A 27,811-nucleotide genomic window follows, 5' to 3' on the forward strand; every position below is an offset into this window, starting at 1 on the left:
GTATATATGGAGGTCATATATATAAAATCCCTAATGAAATATGTGTATGAACAGCAAACAATGCACTCGAAAGCCACAACGTGTCAAAGTCAACAGACAATACACATTGGGCTCCTGACTGGCGCAGTGGTCTAACACACTGCAATACCTGGTTCGAATCCAGTCTGCATCACATCCGTGATTGGAAGTTCCATAGGGCGGTGCACAATTGGCCCAGTGTCGTCTGGGTTTGGCCTGGGTAGGCGTCATTGTAAATAATAATTTGTACTGACTTGCCTTGTTAAATAAAGGTTAATAAAACAATATATATAAAAAAATTGGTACACACACTTCACCACAGTGTTCTCCACTCTATATAATATATTTGTTGTTTATTTGATGTATTTCTAACATAATGGTTCAATAAAATAAGTAATAAACTTGAGTTCTTACTGATAAAAAAAACAAAAAAAACAATAGTGGTAAATACTGATTTCAAAGACACCACATTCAAGACCTCTCTACACTCTTCTAATTCCCCCCTTCTGACACCCAGTTGACAGACATCTCAGCTTGGATGTCGGCCCACCTCTTCAAGCTCAGTCTCGACAAGACAGAGCGGCTCTTCCTACCAGGGAAGGCCTACCTGCTCCAAGAAATCTCTGTCCCGTTTGATAACTCCACGGTGTCCCCCTCCTAGATTGCAAAGAACCTTGGCATGGGCTTGGACAACACCCTGTCAGTCATTGCAAACATCAATGCAGTGACTCGGTCCTGCAGGTTCATGCTCTACAACATCCACAGACTACGACCTTTCCTCACACAGGAAGCGAGGGGCTAATTCAGGCACTTGTCATCTCCCGTCCACACTACTGCAACACTCTGTTGGCTGGGCTCCCCGCTTGTGCCATCAAAGCCCTGCAAATTCAGAAAGCCACAGCGGGCCTTGTGTTCAACCTTCCCAAGTTCTCCCATGTCACCCTGCTCCTCCGCACACTACACTGGCTTCCTGTCGAAGATCGCATCATCTTCAAGACCCTGGTGCTTGCCCATGGAACCGCAAGGGGAACTGCCCCTCCCTACCTTCAGGCCAAAAACTTCTAAAACCCTACCTTTTTAAAGAGTATCTTAAATAAATCCCCCCCCCCCCCCCAAAACGCAATTGTCTTTTCCTACTAGCACTGTCTTTACTGATAACTACTTTTTTTTTAGGGAAAATGTACTTGCTACGATAGTGATGATATGTTGTTGTCTAACCTAGCTATCCTAATATTAATGCACTAATGTAAGTTGCTATGGATAATTACATCTGCTAAATTACAACAAAAGGCTCTGAGAGGCACAGGGTGAGGGTGAGGGAGTTGACCTGGCCTAAAATGAAAACCATTTCTATGTAAAGTGCATTGCTTTGACGCTCTATTTCCAATTGGGCTGTGGTCATAATGTGTGCACTATACCGTCTATGGAATAGGGTGTAATTTCAGACTTAGCTCTGGACCTGCACTGAGCACCATGTCTGTCTGTTTTCCTCATTACCACTCCCTGTGTTACACCATCACTGCCACTCTATTCCATTCAGCATTCTTACCTGGTTACTGTTGAGTAGGAAAACATTTTGAAATGGGGACTAACTGTACGGGAGCTTGTCTAATAAGAAAACAGATTTGGGTGTTTCTGTTGCACTCTTTGTTGCTACAGTGGGCCCCACTGAACAGGACCCTGTAGTGTTTCTCAGGCATCACCTCATTCCAGAATACACAACACTGAGAGCCTTGTGTGTCAGTCAGTAAACAGCTGCCAGAGGCCACCTATACTGTACTCAACCTCCAGTTAAACTGCTGTAAACACCGGGTTTACACACACCACACCTTTGCTTCCTCCCTATTGTAGCAAGGCTGCTCAAGGCTCCTGCTTCTACTTTGGGTTTGAGGTTTGGATTAAACCTGAAATAGGAAATAGAGGTAAAGTAGAGATTTTTTTTATTTTTCAATGACCTCATTAAATAACTTGTAGTTAATTTTTACTATTTTTTTATAGATCTCTCCCTCTGAAGGCTACTGAAAACTCTGCTCTCCATCGGGCCAGCTAAATCTTTACTGTATGGCTCCCCAGTCTTTGTCTGTGTCCTTTATGCTACCCTATTCACTATTGGCCCTGGTCAAACATAGTGCACTGAATAGGGAACAGGCTGCCATTTGGGACGCATTCCTTTGAGTTTGAAGTTTGAAGTCTAGCACATCATTAATTGGGGGATTAGACACCCTGAGAAGTTGTTAATCACCACAGTCATACACAGACTCACCGGTCTGACCTGGGTCCGCTCCTCTATATGTTGGGGCTAGAGGCTGGGGCCTGGGAATGGGGGCTGGAGCTGGGGGATAGGGTGACTGGTGTGAGAATAGGGGCTCTAGGGAAATGAGGTGAGTTTGGCCTGTGGTTATGGGTGAGAGGGGGAGCCTGGGCTGAGACTAGGGGAGACAAGGGAAGATTCGGCCTGTGGGAGATAGGGGAGAGTGGTCTAATGATATTGGAGCTGATGGTTGTTAATTAGAGGGAATGCTCTGCAGAGACTGATGGAGGAGAAAGGCTCTCAGGATGTGAGTCCAGGGTGAGAGAGTTCACGCACAAAACACTGGCTTTTCATCACATCATGACTCATTCAGTGTGTGTTGTGTGTATGGTTGGGGTGTGTGTGAGTGTGTTTGCACGTACATGTATGTGTGTGTAAGACAAAGAAAGTGAGAAAGTGTGTAGTTGTGTTTGCGTGCATACTGGCGTTTGTGTATGTTGCGTGTGCGTGGCATGCATACTGGGGTGCTTTGTGTTTGTCTGTGTGTGTTGTGAGTGTGTGTGTCTTACCTCACTGGTTAGGCATTCCTGTAGAGAAAGCGGTGTGAAGTGAAAGAGTGCTACTCTCACAGTGCAGGTATTCATGGCTCTAGCCCCTGTGGGCAGGACCGGCCTCCACTGTTCACAGGACAAAGCCTATCCAGCAGAGCCCAGACACACTCACACAAACTCACAGAGACAGGGAGGAACTAGGGGAGAGAGGGAGAGGGAGGTAAAGGACGGGAGAAGGGGGATAGGAGAGGGGGAAAAAGAAAGAAGAGCGATGAGAGAAGGTGTGTAGGAACAGACAGAGGGACGAAGGGGAGAGGGAGAGGCGTTCCATGTAAATTCAACAAGTCATGACACCCACCATCTCAGATTGTTCTGAAATCAATTGCTTCTGTAGTTAGAAGCAAGTAAGATTGGCATCCTGAAACATAATTTCTTGTTGAAATTAAAAAGTATCTGGCCTTCTTAATTAATAGGATTCAGATAATATTCAGTAAATATAGTACACAACATCCGATTTGTACCAAACGTATTTTTACCAATGAGTAAGACATGAGGAATCCACATTTTCTTGGTCAATAGTCACCCATGGACTACCCACACCCTAGGTAAATCCAGTATCCAGTATACAAGTAGTATGAAGCTGCAGCTTGTAGTATTGCTTCTCCAAACTATGCAATGTATTCCCTGTGAATCTGGTGAAGTTTTTACCCATGTTCAGAGATATTTGTATTTGAAGTCACTTGCATTATTTACCAGAAAGTAGTATGAATACCAGGTTTTGACCACTAGATGCCACTGTTCCTACTATACCGCCACATGCTTTTATCCATTTCGCTGGTCTTTTGTGTTTATTTCGCTGGTCTTTTGTGATTCCATGCAACTTATTATGTGACTCGTTAAGCACATTTTTACTCCTGAACTTATTTAGACTTGCCATAAAAAAGGGGTTGAATACTAATTGAGTCCAGAAATTTCAGCCTTTCATTTTGAATACATTTGTAAAAGTTTCTAAAAACATAATTCCACTTTGACATTATGGGATATTGTGACACAAAATCTCAATATAATCCATTTTAAATTCAGGCTGTAACACAACAAAATGTGGAAAAAGTCTAGGGGTGTGAATACTTTCTGAAGCCACTGTACAATTTTGCATAGTGATAGGCCTCTTAGAGAGCTGGCACTTGTTGGACTAGTCAAGGAGAGTTGGGTTGAAGCATTAGGTTGCTAAGAGAAGGGCAAACTGATTTGCTTTCACGGAGGACTGGCTTGAATTGTGAGGAGGACCATAACATTTATTTGAATAACGAGCCAGATATTATGGTTACTACCCAAAGTTGCAAAGTAAATGTTGTGATGTTGTGAATAAACACAAGAGACCAGCAAAATGGATATGAGTGTAGCTGTATAGCAGGAAAAGCAGCATCTAGTGTTCAGACCTGGTACTTTCATACAACTTTATGGTAAATAATGCAAGCGATATCAAAAGAAAAAAGAGAAAGAAAAAACATCAATGGATTCACAGGGAATACATTACATATAATGGAGAATCAATACTCGAAGCCACAGCTTCATACTATTTGTCAACCATATAGAACTGATACTGTATACTTGTTGTTGGGTTGGATGGAGTGTGGGGTGTGGGGTGTGGGGGTCTGGGTGGGGGTCTGGGGGTCTGAATGTTTCTGGATTACTAATCGTATCTGTTACTAACTAATTATACGATTTCATGAAAATCTGAGAGGGTGGGTGTCAATCCTCTTGTCCTCCTTGTGGTGGAACAACCCAGGGGAGATAGAGAGGAGAGGAGCAAAGAGGGCACTCAGAGAAGGTCTGTGTGTAGCAACAGAGAGAGAGAGAGGGGGACAGGAGAGTCAGAGTGGACAAGAACCTGACACCCTCAACACACAGGGTGACAAACACCTACACGGAGGTGACAGCATTCCCTCCCTCATAAGACCCTCTAGACACAACTACGACAACATAACCAACAAAAACGGGTTACAACTCCTGCAGCTTTGTCGTACGCTGGGTATGTACATCGTGGGGACTCCTATGGTAGGTACACCTATAGCTCATCTCTTGGCAGTCGTTCTGTAGACTACTTTATCACTGACCTCAACCCAGAGTCTCTTAGAGCATTCACAGTCAGTCCACTGACACCCCTATCAGATCACAGCAAAATCACACTCAAATTGAACAGAGCTTTGCTCAATCATGAGACATCAAAGCCAAAGGAACTGAATAACATTAAGAAATTGTATAGATGGAAGGAAAGTAGTGTGGAATTTAACCAAAAAACAATTAGGCAACAACAAATTTAAACCTTTCTAGACAATTTCCTGGACAAAATGTTTCACTGTAATAGTGAAGTTGTAAACTTGGCAGTAGAAAACCTAAACAGTATATTTGACCTCTCAGCTTCCCTATCAAAAAATTAACAACAATGACAAATGGTTTGATGAAAAACTAAGAAAGTAATAGAGAAACCTATCCAACCAAAAATATAGAGACCCAGAAAACTTAAGCCTTCATTATGGTGAATCATTAAAACGATACAGAAATACACTACGGAAAAAGAAGGAACAGTGCGGAAGAAATCAGCTCAATGTAGTTGAAGAATCCATAGAATCTAACCTCTTCTGGGAAAATTGAAAAACTCTAAACAAACAACAACACAAAGAGTTAGATAAACCACTTCTCCAATCTTTTTGTCTCTATAACAAAGAACAAACAGCAACAACATTTACATTATAAAATACAAATCATAGAATCAACTATTAAAGACTACCAGAACCCACTGGATTATCCAATTACACTGAATGAACTATAGGACAAAATACCAACCCTCCAACCCAAAAAGGCCTGTGGAGTTGATGGCATCCTAAATGAAATTATAAAATATACAGACCACAAATTCCAATTGGCTATACTTAAACTCTTTAACATCATCTTCAGCTCTGGCATTTTCCCCAATATTTGGAACCAAGGATTGATCACCCCAATCCACAAAAATGGAGACAAATTTGACCCCAATAACTACCATGGGATATGCATCAACAGCAACCTTGTGTCGAATTGCTATGCTTTATCTTGGCCAAGTCACAAATGAGAGCTTGTTCTCAACTAGCTTACCTGGTTAAATAAAGGTGAAATAAAAGAAAATCAACAGCAACCTTGGGAAAATCCTCTGCATTATCATTAATAGCAGACTCATACATTTTGTCAGCGAAAACAATATACTGAGCAAATGTGAAATTGGCTTTTTACCAAATTTCCGTACGGCAGACCACGTATACACCCTTCTCATGCTTTGTTGATTTAAAAAAAGCTTTCGACTCAATTTGACATTAGGGCCTGCTATACAAATGGACAGAAAGTGGTGTTGGGGGGAAAATATACAACTTTATAAAATCCATGTACACAAACAACAAGTGTGCGGTTAAAATTGGCAAAAAACACACAAAAAAATGTCCACAAGGTTGGGGGTGAGACAGGGAAGCAGCTTAAGCCCCACCCTCTTCAACATATATATCAACGGATTGGTGAGGGCACTAGAAAGGTCTGTAGCTACCCGGCCTCACCCTACTAGAATCTGAAGTCAAATGTCTACTTTTATTATTTTTATTTAACCTTTATTTAACCAGGAAGGGCTCATTGAGATTAAAATCTCTTTTTCAAGAGCACCCTGGCAAAGATAGGCAGCACCAAGTCATTACAAAAAAAATACAGACAGACAACATGAAAAACTACAAGTAATCTAGTAAAAACCATTGAATTCACAAGAGTATAAAAGAGCAAATTAAAAACATTGACAGGTCAGGGAATCAGCCTCAAAATCCTTCATCAGTGATTTAAAAACACCAATCGGGACAAGTTCTTACAGTTTAAAAGTATTTTGTAAGGTGTTCCAAGACGATGGCGCAGAGTACATAAAAGCCCTTTTACCAAATTCAGTTCGGACACTTGGAACAGTTAGCAGGATAAAGTCCAGCGAACGAAGAGAGTACCCACCACATTTCTGAACAATAAAAATGCACAAATAAAAAGGTAGTAAACGCAAAATGGCTTTGTAAATGAAAGTATTCCAGTGACTGAGCCTACGAGTGACTAGAGAAGGCCAGCCAACCTATACAAAGTGCAGTGGTGCGTAAGGGTTTTGCAGTTTAAAATAAATCTCAAAGTGCCATGGTAAAGAGTGTCAATTGATCTCAAACACTGAGCGGAAGCATTCATATATAAAATATCCCCATAGTCTAGTAAAGGCATAAATGTAGCTGATACTAGCGTCCTTCTGGCTTCAAAAGAAAAACAGGCCTTATTCCTAAAATAAAATCCCAATTTCAGCTTCAATTTTTTTGTAAGTTGTTGATTATGCAATTTAAAATAGAGGCCGTCATCAATTAAAATTCCAAGATATTTATGAGATTACAACCTCAATATCCTTGCCCTGACAGGTAGTAATAGGTGAAAGGTTCAGATTCAAACTACTGTTTGCTGATGATCTCTCCCCAACGAAGGAGGGCCTACAGCAGCACCTAGATCTTCTGCACAGATTCTGTCAGACCTGGGCCCTGACAGTAAATCTCAGTAAGACAAAAATAATGGTCCAGTTGCCAGGACCACGAATACCAATTCCATCTACACACCGTTGCCCTACAGCACACAAACAACTATGCATACCTAGGCCTAAACATCAGCGCCACAGTTAACTTCCACAAAGCTGTGAACGATCTGAGAGACAAGGCAAGAAGGGCCTTCTATGCCATCAAAAGGAACATAAAATTTGACATAGCAATTAGGATCTGGCTAAAAATACTTGAATCAGTTATAGAACCCATTGCCCTTTATGGTTGTGAGGTCTGGGGTCCGCTCACCAACCAAGAATTGACAAAATGGGACAAACACAAAATTGAGACTCTGTGTGCAGAATTCAGCAAAAATATCCTGTGTACAATGTAAAACGTGCATGCAGAGCAGATTTTTTGCATGTTTCAGTGTAAAAAAAAGTGTCACCTTTGTGGGCTCTCACCAGTTTGCATCCCTGCATATTAAAGACACATATTTCCCTCATTTTACATAGACCCACAAAGAATTCGAAAACAAATCCAATTTTGATAAACTCCCACTGGGTGAAATACCACAGTGTGCCATCACAGCAGCAAAATGTGTGACCTGTTGCCACAAGAAAAGGGCAACCAGTGAAGAACAAAAAACATTGTAAATACAACCTATATTTATGTTTATTTATTTTCCCTTTTGTACTTTAACTATTTTCACACCATTACAACACTGTATGTAGACATGTATGACATTTGAAATATCTTTATTCTTTTGGAACTTTTTTTAAAGTCTAATGTTTACGGTACATTTTTATTGTTTATTTCACTTTTGTCTATTATCTATTTCAATTGCTTTGGCAATGTAAACATATGTTTCCCATGCCAGTAAATGCACTCCCATGCACTCAATGAGCTGTATTCCGCCATAAGCAAATAGGAAAACGCTCACCCAGAGGCAGCGCTCCTAGTGGCCAGGGACTTCACTGACATTTTCAACCTCTCCATGTCTGAGTCTGTAATACCAACATGTTTCAAGCAGACCACCATAGTAGCTGTGCCCAAGAACACTAAAGTAACACTGCCTAAATGACAACCGTCTATAGCCATGAGGTGCTCTGAAAGGCAGGTCTCCTACGATCCATAAATCAAGATATCAGAGCAAAAACGAATGAAGTTATGATGCTATTTCCATGTAGCTTTGGATTGTCAACTTTCTCTAAACAACAGTGGAAATATACAGTTTTCCATTTACATTTGGCCCTCTCTCCCTCTCTCTCTCCCTTCCCTTTCCCTCTCTCTCTCTGTCTCCTTTCTGTTATTTCCCTACATGAATCTATCCTCTTTCCTACTGCCCCTCCTCATGGATCCTCCTCTCTCTCTCTCCCCTCCAATCACATCCCTCTCCCCCCCCCTCCCACCAGCAATGGTTGAGCCAGCCGACCGGTCGGTTTTGGGCTACAAGGATTCTCTGTGTGTTCCTTCCAGCCGGCCCATCGTCCCGTCGCTGCCCCCCTTGCTCGGCCTCTCAGATCGGGTAGCCCGGTTCACTGTGTCCTTAGACAACCCTTGTGCATCTAAAGGAAAGGAAAGGGGCCCCAATCTGGGGAGGCCCACCTCCAGCACTCAGAGAGCCAAACTCTAAAAACGTAACCCTCAACTACTGCCTTCCTTTGTGTAGCTGCCTGAAACACTATTGGGGAAGTAGAGTATTTCATCATGTACACATTCACACATGCGTATGTGCACACATGCAGTACCAGTCAAAAGTTTGGACACACCTACTCCTTCAAGGGTTTTTATTTATTTTTACTACTTTCTACATTGTAGAATAGTAGTGAAGACATCAACACTATGAAATAGCATATATGGGATCATGTAGTAACCAAAAAAGTATTAAACGAATGAAAATATATTTTAGATGTTAGATTCTTCAAAGTAGCCACCCTTTGCCTTGATGACAGGTTTGGGTTTTTGTTAGGTAAACTTGGCGCCTGACCAGTGACCGGAAAGATTTTAATTGATCGGACATTTGAGACATTGAACTGTCATCCATATGCATGGAGTGCGTAACCCATTAGGGCATAACCCATCCACGTAGTCCGCACCATCAATAAACAAGGGATATTGGCCAAAAGAGCCACATTTACAGTGCATTTGGAAAGTATTCAGACCGCTTGAGTTGTTCCACATTTTGTTATGATACAGCCTTATTCTAAAATTAATTAAATAGTTTTTTTTCTTCATCAACCTACACACAATACCCCATAATGACAAAGCAAAAGCGGGTTTTTATAAATGCTCTAATTTATTCAAATGAAAAACTAAAATACCACATTTACATAAATAAACCCTTTTTCTTGACCCTGTCTTTCAAAGATAATTCCTAAAAATCCAAATAACTTCACAGATCTTCATTGATCAACCATAAACAATTAATAAACATGCACCTGTGGAACGGTCGTTAAGAAACTAACAGCTTACAGACGGTAGGTAATTAAGGTCATAGTTATGAAAACCTAGGACACTAAAGAGGCCTTTCTACTAACTCTGAAAAACACCAAAAAGAAAGATGCCCGGGGGTCCTTGCTCATCTGCGTGAATGTGCCTTAGGTATGCTGCAAGGAGACATGTGGCCGGGGCAATAAATTGCAATGTCTGCACTGTGAGATGCCTAACACAGTGCTACAGGGAGACAGGACAGACAGCTGATCGTCCTCGCAGTGGCAACTGCCCGAGTTACACCAGGAATGCACAATCCCTCCATCAGTGCTCAGACTGTCCGCAATAGGCTGAGAGAGGCTGGACTGAGGGCTTGTAGGCATGTTGTAAAGGCAGGTCCTCACCAGACATCCCCGGCAACAACGGCGCCTATGGGCAACAAACCCACCGTCGCTGGACTAGACAGGACTGGCAAAAAGTGCTCTTCACTGACGAGTCGTGGTTTTGCCTCACCAGGGGTGATGGTCGGATTCGTATTTATCGTCGAAGGAATGAGCGTTACACCAAGGCCTGTACTCTGGAGCAGGATCGATTTGGAGGTGGAGGGTCCGTCATGGTCTGGGGCGGTCTATCACAGCATCATCGGACAGAGCTTGTTGTCATTGCAGGCAATCTGAACACTGTGCATTACAAGGAAGACATCCTCCTCCCTCATGTGGTACCCTTCCTGCAGGCTCATCCTGACATGACCCTCCAGCATGACAATGCCACCAGCCACTCGTTCTGTGCGAGATTTCCTGCAAGTCAGTGTTCTGCTATGGCCAGGGAAGAGCCCGGATCTCAATCCCATTGAACACGTCTGGGACCTGTTGGATCGGAGGGTGAGGGCTTGGGCCATTCCCCCCAGAAATGTCTGGGAACTTGCACATGCCTTGGTGGAAGAGTGGGGTAACATCTCACAGGAAGAACTGGCAAATGTGGTGCACTCCATGAGGAGGAGATGCACTGCAATACTTAATGCAGCTGGTGGCCACACCAGATACTGACCCCCCTTTGTTCAGGGACACATTATTCAATTTCTGTTAGTCACATGTCTGTGGAACTTGTTCAGTTTATTTCTCAGTTGTTGAATCTGTTATATATGTTCATACAAATATTTTTACGTTACGTTTGATGAAAATAAACACTGTTGACAGTGAAAGGACGTTTCTTTTTTTGCTGAGTTTATATAGACACCTTTACTCAGTACTTTGTTGAAGCACTTTTGGCAGCAATTACAGCCTCGAGTCTTCTTGGCTATGCTGCTACAAGCTTGTCACAGCTGTACACCTCCAATTCTTCTCTGCAAATCCTCTCAAACTCTGTCAGGTTGGATAGGGAGTGTTGCCGCACAGCTATTTTCATCAATAATCTCTCTGTACTTTGCTATGTTCATCTTTCCCTCGATCCTGACTTGTCTCCCAGTCCCTGCCGCTGAAAAATATCCCAACATTATGATGCTGCCACCACCATGCTTCACTGTAGGGATGGCGCCAGGTTTCCTCCAGACGTTAAGCTTTGCATTCAGGCCAAAGAGTTAAATCTTGGTTTCATCAGACCAGAGAATCTTGTTTCTCATGGTCTGAGAGTCTTTAGGTGCCATTTGGCAAACTCCAGGCACGCTGTGCCTTTTACTGAGGAGTGATTTCCATCTGGCAACCATAATTGCCTAATTGGTGGACAGCTGCAGAGATCTGTCAGAGTGACCATCGGGTTCTTGGTCACCTCCCTGACAAAGGCCCTTCTCCCCAGATTGCTCAGTTTGGCCAGGCGGTCAGCTCTAAGAAGAGTCTTGGTTGTTCCAAACTTCTTCCATTTAAGAATGATGGAGGCCACTGTGTTCTTGGGGACCTTCAATGCTGCAGACACTTTTTCTTACCCTTTCCCTGATCTATGCATCGACACATTTCTGTCTCGGAGCTCTACAGACAATTCCTTTGACCTCACGGCTTGGTTGTTGCTCTGACATGCATTGTCAACTGTGGAACCTTAGGTAGACAGACAGGTGTGTGCCTTTCCAAATCGAGTTCAATCAATTGATTTTACAACTGGTGGACTCCATTCAAGTTGAAGAAACATTTTAGGATGCACCTGAACTCAATTTCGAGTCTCATAGCAGAGGTTCTGAATACTTATGTAAATAAGGTATTTTTTAAATATTTTTGTTTTATACATTTGCAAAATTTTCTAAAAAACTGTTTTTGCTTTGTCATTATGGGGTATTGTGTGTAGATTGATGAGTAAAATAATAACAATGCTGTAACGTAAACAAAATGTGGAAAAAGTCAAGAGGTCAGAATACTTTCCGAATGCACTGCACATGTCCTTAAAAACAGCCTATAACAAATTACAGAAACCCTGTACCTTGTGTTTCGATGTTTAGCATATGCAAATATTCATAGCCTATTGTTTTATTGGCTTCTTTACTTTCCTAAAACAGTAATTATCCACCTCACAGTTCAGCTATATGAGATTTTAGCACTAAATGCATCAGGGCATTGCATGCAGAGGCCTATAGGCACTGTGCTATTAATGTTTTAAAAAGTCATATAAAGGAAGAGAAGATTCCCACTGGTCAACAACTTGTTGAATCCCCCCGCCATGTAATTTCAACCAAAAACCCTATGCGATGCTTTTGAATCCATGTGAAAAACGGATTAGAGTAATCAACTTAGAGGCATTTCAACTTTGAACCTAAATCCAACACCATGGTCACGTTTTCTGGTGATTTCACATTGTATTCACATTAGTTGTAAATCAAAACTCTGTCTGTCTTTAGTAGTTCTTTAACCACACAAGTTTTATAAGATGCCTGCCTTCAGTTCGATAACTTCACTGCTTCACTGTGCTAATTCTATATTGAATAGAATGTGTCTGCCCTCACTGCTATTGCTGAGATAATTCTATAATGTGTCTGTCTTTGGTATAACTGTGCTAATTCTATACTCACCTCCTTAAACCACACTCTCACCCTTGGGGGCTGAGCAGATCAGGAAGTGTCGGTGTAACGAGGGAAAGAGAGAGGGAAGAAAGAAAGGGAGGAAAGGACTTATGATTATGATTTCACTGATTCTTAGGACATATCATTGAATTTGCAAGGGTTCAGTTATGCAAACAGCTCACAGTACGATCCGTGATTCAACATAAAACACACACGCAAGCAAGCAAACGCATACACATGCTTCACCTTAACACACACACACACACACACACACACACACACACACACACACACACACACACACACACTGAATGGAGAGGGACAGAGTATGTTTTGACTCTATTCCCTTTATAGGCCCATTTCCTGAGTGTAAGTAATGACACAGGTGTTCCAGGTATTGTGTATGTGTGTGTGTGTGTGTGTGTGTGTGTGTGTGTGTGTGTGTGAGTGTGAGTGTGAGTGCGTGTGCGTGTGCGTGTGTGTGTGTGTGTGTGTTCGTTCGTACGCATGTGCGTGGATGCTAGACAGCACTGCTCTCTCCATCCATAAGCTGTCTCTCAGCTGGGCAGGGGAATATGAGTCTGATGCAAATGTAACGGAGCTTACAGTACATACAGTACCTACTACAGACTCAGGGCTTCGTGTAGAGAGTAATAAATCACATACAGCAGGCCCAGATCGGTCTCTTAGGAGGGGATCTGGGCCCATATCCACAAAGCATTTCAGAGTAGGAGTGCTGATGTAGGATCTGTCCATATCGGTCATTATTATCTAAAAAGGCAAAACTGATCCTAAATCAGCACTTATTCTCTTAGATGCTTCGTGGATACGGGCCTTGCTGTGCGGTATTGTAGGAGTGCTATGAAATGAACTAAACAGGTACTCTAGAATGAATAAGGCACAAGAGGCAGTGCTGTATCATGAAGACAGTCACAGGTAAATGGTGTTGTTTGGCCCGACACGATACAGCACCACCTTATTGCTTTTATAAAACTGTTTGACAACATATTGAAATAACAATGAATTACATATTTTCATTAAAACGTTATTTTGATATGTCATTCATACAATTTCATTATTCCATCAGACGATGTATTCTGGAGAGAAAAAAATCTAGTTGTTCGATTTGCTTCTGTTGTTACTGACAAGTGAGACAATGTTTTTAAGGTCGGACAGGCAGACCGAACGTTCCAAACTAAATGCTAGGCTGGACGCAAGGGGAAATAATGTGCGAGATAAATACAGGAGATTATTCAGACAGCAACATGACCATGATATTCTTATTGACGTGCAGTGATAATTTTCAGATGGAATTGTTAGCAGGCATAGGTGTGTCCATCAACATCCAGAATCCAAACCAGTTTTATAACGTATATTATAGTTGGGCTTACTGGTAACAGTATGGGTTAAGTATTGTCAACGGGTTCATACAAACAAACATGCACACAGGCCTACATGTAATATGCACTCGCATTACTGATGTGGTATTATAGCAGGCAGATCTCTAAAGAGTGACTTTGAAATCGGAAGTCTATCCATTTCTTCGGGATGTCGGGAAATGCCTTCAAAAACAGTCACAAGGGGCGACAGTGAGTGCTATTACCATCAAGTACGCTTGGGTAATCTCTTGATTATGGATCAAAAGGTTACGCGTTTGATCCCAGTGGTGAACATTCCTTTTTTATACGTTTATTTTAACCCTATCCCAAACCTTATTCCTTACTTTAGCCATTTGGAATGAGTGCCTAAATCTAATGTTTTAACCTCATCCCTTTATAAAAAAGAACCCTTTTTGGTTAACCTTCTAAATTTGACATTTGGAGCAACTTTGAAATTTGACGTTTCAAGAAATGTCTAATTGTGCAGCGAGACTGTGAGAGCTTGTTGATTATCGTCAGCCATCAAGAGAGTACGTGTTTGTCTATTCCAGGGCCGGGTGGGCCAGGAAAGAGCACAGCAGACCTCCGTGAACCCAGTCACAGCTACTGAAAGTCAGTGTCTGTGACAAGGCAAAGCACACGTGTCACATGTGGCACTGATTGGTGGGGCGAAACAGAACAGAGCATGAAACAGAACACAGACTTCCACGAACTAACTCAGTCACTACTGGAAGTCTGTGACAAGGCAAGATATGTGTCACATGATACATTGGCTGGCCTGTGATTGGTTCTGTTGGCTTGCAAAAAAAAAAAGCTGTGTTTGAAGAATGGCCTGGTTCTTGTTTGAGCTCTCTCTGTCTACTAACAATCCATTCAGTCCATGCAGTGTCCATTCTCCCAAAATCAGAACTGAACTATTGCGTAATTCCATCAGATACTCGGTTAAGTTCTGGGGGGCAGACGTGATAGAAAAGATACTAGAACGAGGAGCAGGGCGGTAACTCCACCCACCTCTCTTTACAAGTTGCGCAGTTCTAAGGGCCAAATGTCTCTTCCCCCTTACGAAATTCGAAATATGCGAACACCTGTGAAATCGTGATCTGTCCAGATGATCCTGCGTACCGGGTCGTTGTTTTGCCATCGCATCCCACTGTCTGTTGACAGATGCTACAATACCAGTTATGTTACATGTCTGTCCACGAGAGATAATGCAGTGTCTAACAGTACATGCAGTGTGTTGTACAGTTTATGGAACTGGATTTTTGTCACAAGGTTTTTGTGTAAGTTAAAGCAGAGAATCCTTTCACTCCCAAGCGTCTTGGTTGCGTCCCCTCTTAGAATTCCCCCCCCAAAGGGTTCTTTGACTGTCCCATAGGATAATCCTTTTTGGTTCCAGGGAGAACCCTTTTTGGTTCCATATAGAACCCTTTTGGGTTCCATGTAGGACCATTTCCACAGAGGGTTCTACAAAATGGGTCCTTCAAAGTGACAATTTAGAATGGAAATTCATTTTGATATGCTATAGAGGCGTAAGGTTTAGGTGTGGGTTATAGTGAGAGAGAGAACTGCAGGTTTTCAGTGAGTTTATGTAAATCACGAGGATCATTCGAATTTCCTGCGGCGCTGGACCATTCTATGCAACAACAGAGTGATCAAATTAAGATACCACATCTGAGTCTCTTTGGACAAAAATGTCTGCTAAATGACATATATTATTAATATTATTTATTATCAATAGTAGTAGTAGTAGTACCTGCATGTTGTAGGTGTGTACACAGTGATCCATTGGCTGCTAAAGCGTTGGTTTGGTTCATTCTGTAAGAGGCTTATCTGCTTGAAATTTTAGGATCTTCATGGCATTCTGTATCACATCTGTTTAGCTCCTTCTCAGATCAAAGGGAGATGTTACCAGTTGCCTCTGACACCTCTGTAAACAATGTGGTGATGTATGACATTTTGGGGGGTGCAATTGGTTTTATCACTCGTTTGGCAAAAAGTTGCTCTCCGTATATTTGTGTTTGTTTGCCTGTTCTTTGGATTCTGAGCTTTTTGGGACTGTGATTGAGGCAGGTTAGTGTCTCTGTAAAGTAAAGCTGTGTTTGGTATGTTTGTGTGTGCTCTGAATTCCTCCCGCACTGCAGACAGTCTGAGCAAGGTGCATGATGGGAAGGTGGCTGGCTGGCTGGCAGGTGGGGATTTGGGGGTTCAGGGGGAGGGGGGAGGTAGGGTGAACGGATGTGGCGGCAGGCCAGAATCAATTGGCGGTGTAATGAGATGGCCCAATGCCAGGTAACCATGGAGCCACCCCTCTCTTTCTGCTTTCTCTCCCTACTCTCTCCATCCCTGTCTACCAGAGCAGGGTTCAAAATGAAACAGAGAGAGAGAGACGAGGGGCGGAGCAGAGAGACGAGGGGGAGAAGCGAAAGGGGGGGGGGGGGGGTGAGACGATGGTAGGGACAAACAGACAGACAGATAGACAGACAGACGAGAGATAATTTTTATTTTATTACAAAAAATAACTTTAATAAAAACCACTAAACTTTACTTCATTATAACAGACCTAAAAAGTTAGAACTAAGCCCCCCTCCTCCCCCTGATGCCCCACACAGTCCCCCAAACAATTAATAATCAGCCCCCCATATTCATGCTCCAGTGTTGAGCCTGCACCAGCCCCAGCATCATCTCACGTTTCCTGGTCTTCCACACTGCCATTTTTGCATGCCCCAAAAGGTAGTTTACTAGGTAGTTGACCCTCCAACGTATAGGTCCATAGTCAGCCTGGAACAATAAAAAAAAACTCCTTCCCACATTCTCCTCCTTCCCACATAACAGACACCCCCTCCCCACTGATGGATCAAGGTGCTGTTCATAGCAGTATCCTTGAGAGAGAACGAGAGAGAGAGGGAGGGAGAGAGGGGGAGAGAGGGAGGAGTGAGAGAGGGGGAGAGAGAGAGAGAGCGAGAGAGAGAGAGAGAGAGAGAGAGAGAGAGAGAGGGAGAGAGAGGGAGAGAGAGAGAGGGAGAGAGAGAGAGAGAGAGAGAGGGGGAGAGAGAGAGGGAGAGAGAGAGAGAGAGAGGGGGGGGGAGAGAGAGAGAGGGAGAGAGATTTTTCTTTTTTTGAGGAACGGAACCCAAACCGGAAACAAAAGTGATCTATGCTGTTCCAGAAGAGAACTGCTATTTTAAAAGTATTGGAACCGGTTAATAACATTATTTTATGTTCCAGGCAATTGTATCCAGTCCCACAAAAATCGCAACGAAGCTCCTAACTCTGTCTCCAACTCTGTCACTCAGAAACTTCTTCCAGTTTTTGCCTGGCAGCTGGAAATCTTTGCCAGTGTGTGTGTGTGTGTGTGTGTGTAGACTACCTGCCCCTCCCCTCTGAAGCATAGTTTACTGTATCCTACTGACAACATTAAATTTGGAGAAGAATGCATAAACTTTTTTTAATGTTAGTTACAGATACTATAGTTACAACATTTCACATTGCATTATTAACTACAAAGAGGTAAGATGTGTTTTTAATTCTTGTGCTGTTCGGCACACACAAGCTTGTTAGCTAGCTAGATAACTTGTTGCACCAAACACTGTGACTGGCAGAACAGTTTGTGTGTTTGTCTTTCATTATAGTTAAGTCATACTGTTATGGCAAGATACAATTTGCTCTTAACAACTTCCGTATACAGATTAAATCACGTACCCGCTCCTTAGCAAGCTGCCCTATCCACACTGATTGGTGAAGTAATTTCATGTCGAGCTAAATGTTTTTAAAAAATACATGATTTCAGAGGTTTAATAAGGAACAGAAAATAATGTACTTTTCTGGGTCCGAACCGGTTCAGAACTTTATTTTGCTGGTCGGGTTCAGTGGAACGGAACAAAAAAATAAATGGTTTTGAATTAAAAATAACTTTGATTCCAATCCTTTTCTGAAATACAGACATTGTTATTCTATAGAGGAGATGGCCCCACTGGTTGCCCTCTAGGTTATGGAGAGCTGGTAGTCCCATCCACCAAACTACCAGGAGTGAAACTCAGGGGGTATGCTAATTTGGTATAGATCAGACCTAACCCACTCTACTAATTCATTAAATCAGGAGCATTTTACATCTGGTTAGAAATAAATAAGGAAATTACAGAGAAAAATGTTCTCCTGTGTGCTACGTACCCAATATAGAATCCCATACTTTAACGAAGACAGTTTCTCCAACATAGAGGGGGTTTTCAACCATTTCCAGGCCCGGGGACATATACTAGTCTGTGGTGACCTAAACACCAGAACTGGACAAGAACCGGACAGCCTCAGCACACAGGAGGACCAACACCTACCTGGAGGGGCCAGCATTCCCTCCCCCATATGCTCCCCTAGACACACCTACAACAACATAACCAACAAAAATGGGTCGCAAGTCCTGCACCTCTTTCACACACTTGGTCTGTAGATAGTCATTGGTAGGCTTCGAGGAGAATCCTACGTTAGGTACACCGACTGTACAGCTCATCTCTTGGCAGCAGAACTATAAACTACTTTAATACAACTTCAATTCACAGTCAGCCCTTTCATAACACAGTGAAATCACAGCCTACTTGAAAAGAGCAATACTCTACCATGAGGCATCTAAGTCCAACAAACTGCATGCTATTAAGAAATGCTATAGATGGAAGGAAGATAGTGTTGAAATTTACCATAGAACAATTGTCCAAAAACAAATCCAATCCCTCCTAGACAACATTTTTCAAAAAGGTGTAAACTTAGCAGAAGAAAGCCTGAACAGTATATTTGACATAGCAGCTAACATATCAAGCTGAAAACCTAAGCATTTTGACAGCAATTAAAAACATTTCGAAACCTATCCAACCAACACCACAGTGACCCAGAAAACCTAAATATACACCTTTAATATGGGGTAACACTAAAACACTTCAGAAATAAACTAAGAAAAAAGAAGGAACACCATGTCAGAAAAAAGCTTGATGTAATCGAAAAATTCATAGAATAATGTCACTTCTGGGAAAATACTGAACGAACAACAACACGAAGAGCTAGCTGTCCAAAATAGAGATGTATGGATAAACCACTTCTCCAACCTTTTTGGCCATATAACAAAGAACCAAGAGCAAAAACACATACATTTCAGTTTACTAAACTTAGAATCAACTAATTAAACCCCCCTAGAGTCGAGGTCCGTGACCCTGTAGAAATCGAATTAGCATAATAAAAAATGTCCCATATATATCTGTATGTTTAATCTAGAGATACTACCTTAACTCAGCAAAAAAAGAAACGTCCTCACTGTCAACTGCATTTATTTTCAGCAAACTTAACATGTGTAAATATTTGTATGAACATAACAAGATTCAGCAACTGAGACATAAGCTGAACAAGTTCTACAGACATGTGACTAACAGAAATGGAATAATGTGTCCCTGAACAAAGAGGGGGTCAAAATTAAAAGTAACAGTCAGTATCTGGTGTGGCCACCAGCTGCATCTCCTCCTCATGGACTGCACCAGATTTGACAGTTCTTGCTGTGAGATGTTACCCCACTCTTCCACCAAGGCACCTGCAAGTTCCCGGACATTTCTGGGGGGAATGGCCCTAACCCTCACCCTCCAAACTAACATGTCCCAGACGTGCTCAATGGGATTGAGATCCGGGCATGTCCGGAGGACATGGCAGAACACTGACATTCCTGTTTTACAGGAAATCACGCATAGAACGAGCGGTACGGCTCATGGCATTGTCATGCTGGAGGGTCATGTCAGGATGAGCCTGCAGGAAGGGTACCACATGAGGGAGGAGGTTGTCTTCCCTGTAACGCACACCGTTGAGATTGCAATGACAACAAGCTCAGTCCGATGATGCTGTGACACACCGCCCCAGACCATGACGGACCCTCCACCTCCAATTCGATCCTGCTCCAGAGTACAGGCTTCGGTGTAACGCTAATTCCTTCAACGATAAACGCGAATCCGACCATCACCCCCGGTGAGACAAAACCGCGACTCAATGAAGAGCAGGCCTGTCTGGTCCAGTGACGGTGGATTTGTGCCCATAGGTGACATTGTTTGCCGGTGATGTCTGGTGAGGACCTGCCTTATACAACAGGCCTACAGGCCCTCACTCCAGCCTCTCTCAGCAAAACGCAGACAGTCTGCGCACTGAAGGAGGGATTGTGCGTTCCTGGTGTAACTCGGACATTTGATGCTGCCATCCTGCACCTGTCCCACAGGTGTGATTTTCGAATGTACCGATCCTGTGCAGGTGTTGTTACACGTGGTCTGCCACTGCGAGGGCGATCAGCTGTCCGTCCTGTCTCCTTGTAGCTGTCACACCCTGGCCATAGAGAGGTTTTTATTCTCTATTTTGGTTAGGCCATGGTATGTTATTTAAATATGTTATTTGACTAGGGTGGGCATTCTATGTTAATTTTCTATGTTTTGGATCTCTGTGTTGTTTGGCTGGGTGTGGTTCTCAATCAGAGGCAGCTCTCTATCGTTGTCTTGAGAACCATACTTAGGTAGCCTTTTACCACCTGTGTGGGATGGGTAGTTGATTTCTGTTTTTGTGTCTGCACCAGACAGAACTGTTTCGGTTGTTCTCGTCGTTGTTGTTTTGTTAATCAGTGTTTAGTTCCATTAATAAAAGGATGAACACGTACCACGCTGCACCTTGGTCCTCACCTTCCACCAACAGCCATTACAGTAGGGCTGTCTTAGGCATCTCACAGTACGGACATTGCAATTTATTGCCCTGGCCACATCTGCAGTCCTCATGCCTTCTTGCAGCATGCCTAAGGCACATTCACGCAGATGAGCAGGGACCCTGCTCATCTGCGTGAACACTCTTTTAGTGTTTTTCAGAGTCAGTAGAAAGGCCTCTTTAGTGTCCTAAATGTTCATAACTGACCTTAATTGCCTACCGTCTGTAAGCTGTTAGTGTCTTGACGACCGTTCGACAGGTGTATGTTCATTAATTGTTTATGGTTTATCGAACAAGCATGGGAAACAATGTTTAATCCCTTTACAATGAAGATCTGTGAAGATATTCAGATTTTTACTAATTATCTTTGAAAGACAGGGTCCTGAAAAATGGACGTTTCTTTTTTTGCTGAGTTTAGTATTTAGGCATGGGCTGCGTCTCAATTGCGGCCTTCCGAATCTGCGGTGGAGCAGATCACCGCTACAGCGTGTTTGTCATACTATGAGACTTTGCAAAAATCGATCTTCTCACAAGAACGTCTATTGCATCTGAACGGTGTCACGGGACTTGTGTGAAGTTGGTACCTCCAATCTGCCAATGTATGTCTTTAGCGTCCGAACAGTTTTGAATACACGCTAAAATGACCGGTCTATGGAAAGGTGAGACACTCACGAACACCTATATTCTCTAGGTGATTTGGGATGTTTTATTTGTGCTTCCAATGACAGTGTTTTTATATTTTTATATATAGTACCAAGTTTGGACACCTACTCATTCCAGGGTTTTTCTATATTTGTAAAATGTTTTACATTGTATAATAGTGAAGACATCAAAACTATGAAATAGCACATATGGAATCATGTATTAACCAAAAAAGTGTTAAACGAATCAAAACATATTTTATATTTGAGATTCTTCAGAGGATCCGCCCTTTGCCTTGATGACAGCTTTGCACATGCTTGGCAATTATCTCAAACGGCTTCATGATGTAGTCACCTGGAATGCATTTCAATTAACAGGTCTGCCTTGAAAAAAGTACATTTCTTGACATTCTTTCCTTCTTAATGCGTTTGAGCCAATCAGTTGTGTTGAGACAAGGTATCAATCAATCAATCAATCAATCAAGCAGTCAAATGTATTTATGAAGCCCTTCTTACATCAGCTGATGTCAAAGTGCTGTACAGAAACTCAGCCTAAAATCCCAAACAGCAAGCAATGCAGGTGTAGAAGCACAGTGGCTTTATAAGCCATTCTTTATAAGCCATTCTGCAGCAATACGCCATCCCATCTGGTTTGCGCTTTTAGTGGGACTATCATCTGTTTTTCAACAGGACAATTACCCAACGCACTTCCAGGCTGTGTAAGGGCTATTTGACCAATAAGGAGGGTGATGGAGGACTGCATTAATGACCTGGCCTCCACAATCACCCGATCTCAACCCAATTGAGATGGTTTGGGAAGAGTTGGACCGGAGAGTGAAGGAAAAGCAGCCAACAAGTGCTCAGCATATATGGGAACTCCTTCAAGACTGTTGGAAAAGCATTTCAGGTGAAGCTGGTTGAGATAATGGCAAGAGTGTGCAAGGTAAAGGGTGGGTACTTTGAAGAATCTATAATATAAAACATATTTTGATTTGTTTTTCACTTTTTTGGTTACTACATGATTCCATATATGTTATTTGATCATTTTGATGTCTTCACTATTATTCTACAATGTAGAAAATACTAGAAATAAAGAAAAATCATTGAATGAGTAGGTGTGTTTAAACTTTTAACTGGTACCATATCTTATTTAGACCACTAGACTTTTTCCACATTTTTTACGTTTGTCTTATTCTAAATTTTATTACAAAAAACAATTATCATCAGTCTACACACAATACCCCATAATGACGAAGCAAAAACAGTTTGTAATATATTTTTGCAAATCAATAAAACTAAAACTGAAATGTAACATTTACATAAGTATTCAGACCCTTTATTCAGAACTTTGTTGAAGCACCATTGGCAGCGATTACAGCATGGAGTCTTCTTCGGAATGATGCTACAAGCTTGACACACCTGTATTTGGGGAGTTTCTCCCATTCTTCTTTGCAGGTTGGATGGGGAGTGTTGCTGCACATCGATTTTCAGGTCTCTCCAGAGATGCTTGATCGGGTTCAAGTCTGGGCTGTTGCTGGGCCACTCAAGGATATTCAGAGACTTGTCCAGAAGCCACTCCTGCTTTCTCTTGGCTGTGTGCTTAGGGTCATTGTCCTGTTGGAAGTTGAACCTTCGCCCCAGTCTGAGGTCCTGAGCGCTCTGGAGCAGGTTTTCATCAAGGATCTCTCTGTACTTCGCTCCGTTTATCTTTGCCTCGATCCTGACCTGTTTCCCAGTCCTTGCCGCTGAAAAATATCCCCACATCATGATGCTGCCACCACCATGCTTCAGCATAGGGATTGTGCCAGGTTTCCTCCAGACGTGAAGCTTGGCATTCAGGCCAAAGAGTTTAATCTTGGTTTCATCAGACCAGAGAATCTTCTTTCTCAGTCTTAAGGTGCCTTTTTGGCAAACTCCAAGTGGGCTGTCATGTGCCTTTTACTGAGGAGTGACTTCCGTCTGGCCAATCTGAAATAAAGGCCTGATTGGTGGAGTGCTGTAGAGATGTTTGTCCTTCTGGAAGTTTCTCCCATCTCCACAGAGGAGCTCTGTCAAAGTGACCATCCGGTTCTTGGTCACCTCCCTGACCAAGGCCCTTATCCCCCGATTGCTCAGTTTAGCCGGGGAAGGGGAAGAGTCTAGATGGTTCCAAACTTCTTCCATTTAAGAATGATGGCGGCCACTGTGTTCTTGGGGGCCTTTATTACTGCAGAAATTTCTGGTACCCTTCCCCAGATCTGTGCCTCGACACAATCCTGTCTTGGAGCTCTACGGACAATTCCTTCAACCTCATAGCCTGGTTTTTGCTCTGACATCCACTGTCAACTGTGGGACCTTAAATAGACAGGTGTGTGCCTTTCCAAATCATGTCCAGTCAATTGCATATATCAAGGATGTACAATGGAAACAGAATGCACCTGAGCTAAATTTCGAGTCTGAATTGCTATGTAAATAATAATATTTTTTTTAAATTCATAAATGGGTCTTAACATTCAAAAACAAATAGAAGGAAACCAGGACAAAATATAAACCCTTCAAACACAAAAGGCCTGTGGTGTTGATGGTACCCCAAATGAAATGTTAAAATATACAGACCACAAACTTCTATATTATCCTCAGTGCTGGTATCTTCCCCAATATTTGGAACCAAGTTCTGATCCCCTCAATCCACAAAAGTGGACACAAATTTCACCCCAATAATTACCAATCAATCTGTGCACAGTAACTCTGCAGTACCATCAACAGCAGACTCCAACATTTCCACAATGAAAACAATGTCCTGAGCAAATGTCAAATGGGCTTCTCATGCTTTGTTGATTTAAAAAAAAAAAAGCTGTTGAATCAATTTGGCATGATGGCCTGCTGTATAAACTGATGGAAAGCGGTGTTGGGGGTGGGGGGGAAACCTATGATATTATAAAATCAATGTACACAAACAATAAGTGTGTCGTCAAAATTGGCAATAAACACAGAGATGACTTTCCTCGGACCGGGGGTTGAGACATGGATTCAGCTTGAGCCCCACCCTCTTAAAACATTTATATCAACGAACAGAACAGTGCAGAAACCGGCCTCACCCTACCAGACTGACATTAAATGTCTACTGTTTGCAGATGATCTGCTGCTTCTGTTCCCAACCAACTAGGGCCTACAAAAGAAGGCCCTTGTTTTGACCCAAAACTAAGAAAAGCCTTGACTATGTACAAACTCAGTGAGCATAGCCTTGATATTTAGAGAGGTCGCCATAGGCATACCTGGCTCTCAAGAGAAGACAAGATATGTGTCCACTGCCCACAAAATTAAATGGAAACCGACATGTGTAACAGATGTACATGTACTCTCCATGCGTTGTGTTTTCTCAAAATAAATCACTTCGGTCAGTGGTCCCAGTTGAGCATTTATTTCTGTTGTTAAATGAGAAACAGCACGTTAGTTGTGCAGGGCTTAACGGTATTGATGGCTGTCGATGGCAAAATCCCTTGCATCACATTTTCATACTGGGCGAACAAAATACAAAAATACAATACAAAATATAACGTGTGTAAATACCTGTTGTTAAATGGGAAACAGCACGTTAGTTGTGCAGGGCTTAACGGTATTGATGGCTGTCGATGGCAAAATCTGTAGCATGAAGACAACTGTGTTAGCAGTGGCTTATGTGACCATTACATCGGTGTATGCTAGCTAACACACGTATTTACAGCAATCATATGCCAAAGCACATCCCAGAAAGCCCCTCAATCCCTAACAGGTACCATATGTACACATGTATAAATCAGTAACGTACAGCAAACTTGTACACATTGTAAAATAGAAAATAGAAAACAGTATTCAGAACGTGACCTACCCCTTGCATCACATTTTCATACTGGGGAGACCTGACGTTTGCGATCTCCCCCTATCTGCAAGCGGGGCCAATCACAACACACCTTATTGTCATCAGAGTTGAACTAACCAATAAGAATGCTTGAACATTAAATGCACATTTCTTTAGAGGCAAGTGGAAACATAACCAACCCTGTTACACATGCACATTCAAACCTCCTGCCAAATGTATGACCATATACTGTAAGCGACACATATTTCCCTCAAATTACACAAACCCACAATGAATTTGAATGCAAATCAAACTTTGACAAACTTCCGTATCTGTTAGGCAAAATACCGCAGTGTGCAGCAACATTTCTGACCTGCTGCCAAAAGAAAAGGTCAACCATTGGGTCAGAAACACCAATGTAAATATAACCAGTGTTTATATGCCTATTTATTTCCACCCCGTCATTCATACATACACTCTAATATTTGTACATTGTCAAAACACTGTAAATACGTAGCTTTATGTAACCTTTGAAATGTTATGCTACATTTTTTTTAACTGCTAATAATATACTATTTCAAACGTTGTTATTCTCTTGACATTGTCTGTGTGTTTAATGTTTACTATTAGTCTCCAGGTACTAATCGCCATTCTCCCTCCATCTTGCCTACAGAACACTGTCATATTACAAACTGGCATCCCCTGAAAGAGAAATGCAATTCTCTGCAAGTCCCAGGGACCCCACCTCCTCCATCCCTTTTCTGTTCCTTACAATCATCCTCCCCCTCTCCTCTCTCTTCTCTCTCCCTCTCCCTTCCCCCTTTCCCTCTCCCTTTCCTCTCCCTTTCCTCTCCCCCTCTCCCAGTGGAGCTGCTCAATTGGGTAGATTAATGGCATTAGTCAGTTTAATTTCACTGCAAATCCCTGCATTTCTTCGTCGGGGCTTGGCGCTCCCCTCACAGCTTCATAGGCAGGCTATCTCTATCTTCTTCTCTCCCTCTGCATCTATCTTTCTCTCACACTCTCTCACTTTCTCTTGCTCGCCATATGTCTGTCTGTCTGTCTCTCTCTCTCTCTCTCTCTCTGTCTCTCTCACACACGCTCCTTCTCTTTCTCTCTTCTCTCATTCTCTATCTCCCCTCTCTCTCTCTCCTCTCCCTGTCTGCCTGTCATGTGAGATATGATGTGTTAATATTGCTGTATTCTTGGCTGGAGCAGCGGCATTGTTTTCAGGGTGATTAACACCAAGGCACCAGTTCCTGTAGATGAATAGAAATTACAAACAGATTAATATAGTAATTAGGTCCCCCTTTCTTACAACCTTTAGATCTCCCTCTCTTCCTCTCTCACCCCTGGCTCAATGTGACTACTACAGAAGATTCGTATTGACATTTCCAAAAAGACAAGGGCTATAGCTTTCAAATGATTCACTGAATAAAAATATAAAAACAACATGTTAATTGTTGGTCCAATGTTTCATGAGCTGAAATAAAAGATCCCAGAAATGGTTCATACGCACAAAGAGCTTATTTATCTCAAGTTGTGTGCACAAATTTGTTTACATCCCTGTTAATGATTTCTCCTTTGCCAAGAGAATCCATCCACCTGACAGGTGTGACATATCAAGAAGCTCATTAAACAGCATGATCATTACACAGGTGCACATTTTTGTCGCACATTACAATGCCGCAGATGTCTCAAGTTTTAAGGTTTTGTGCAATTGGCATGCTGACTGCAGGAATGTCCAACAGAGCTGTCATCAGATAATTGTAAGTTCCTTTCTCTACCATAAGCCACCTTCACCTTCAACGGGTGGGTCTAGTCCTGATTGCTGATTGGTTAAAACCGCATTCCAGCCGGTGTCTATTCCACAAGTTGCCACTGGCTAAATCTATGACGTTAAAATGTCTGTTTAACTCTGTTCCATCTGACTGCGCAATCCACTGTCTCATCAGCCCAGCCAGGCACTATATAAACTTAATCTCCACTATAAAAAGCATCAAGACATTTTCTCACTTTTTTTTTAGACTAACATTTAGTTTTCAACAGCTGAGATTTGTATAAACCTTGCTGTCTGTCTCTCCAACATTTACAACATTGTTTCAATATTGAAATTCGATCTCCAGCTGTCCCATAGTAATGAATGTGTCTGGAGTCGGGACCAGACAAGCAGGCAGGCAGGCTGCGTTTCACAGCCAGTCGAAATCATGAATCAGCTGGCATAATTTTTATGGATCATTTGCAGTCTTTCCAGCTTCAGTTTGAAGTGATTGTGTTAGCTGTGTTGTTGGCTAGCTCCTCTAAACAACAGTGTCCTGACGAGTGAGCACATTTTACATGCCAGGTGAAATCGAGCCTCATTAGCTCATTGTCATGGATCAAAATAAATGTCACTAGAAAACAGCAGAAACCAATGCAAATACAGCTACCTTGCTGTTATTCTTGGTTGCACTTTTTGACGTGACTGTAAG

The 27,811-nt window shown here is 42.3% G+C and overlaps 1 protein-coding gene across 1 annotated transcript in view; it reads left to right on the plus strand.

Moving 5' to 3' along the window:
• Positions 1–25,924, plus strand: part of LOC149980055 (uncharacterized) — a 40,158-nt gene extending 14,234 nt beyond the window's left edge. The window contains exon 2 of the mRNA XM_090187055.1: positions 536–25,924. The gene's annotated coding sequence lies outside the window, so the exon portion shown is untranslated. The remainder of the gene's footprint in view (positions 1–535) is intronic.
• Positions 25,925–27,811: the final 1,887 nt, after the last annotated feature.

Source organism: Oncorhynchus mykiss, chromosome 10 (assembly GCF_057628025.1).
Source record: "Oncorhynchus mykiss isolate SJ-2025 chromosome 10, ASM5762802v1, whole genome shotgun sequence".
NCBI classification, from domain to species: Eukaryota; Metazoa; Chordata; class Actinopteri; order Salmoniformes; family Salmonidae; genus Oncorhynchus; species Oncorhynchus mykiss.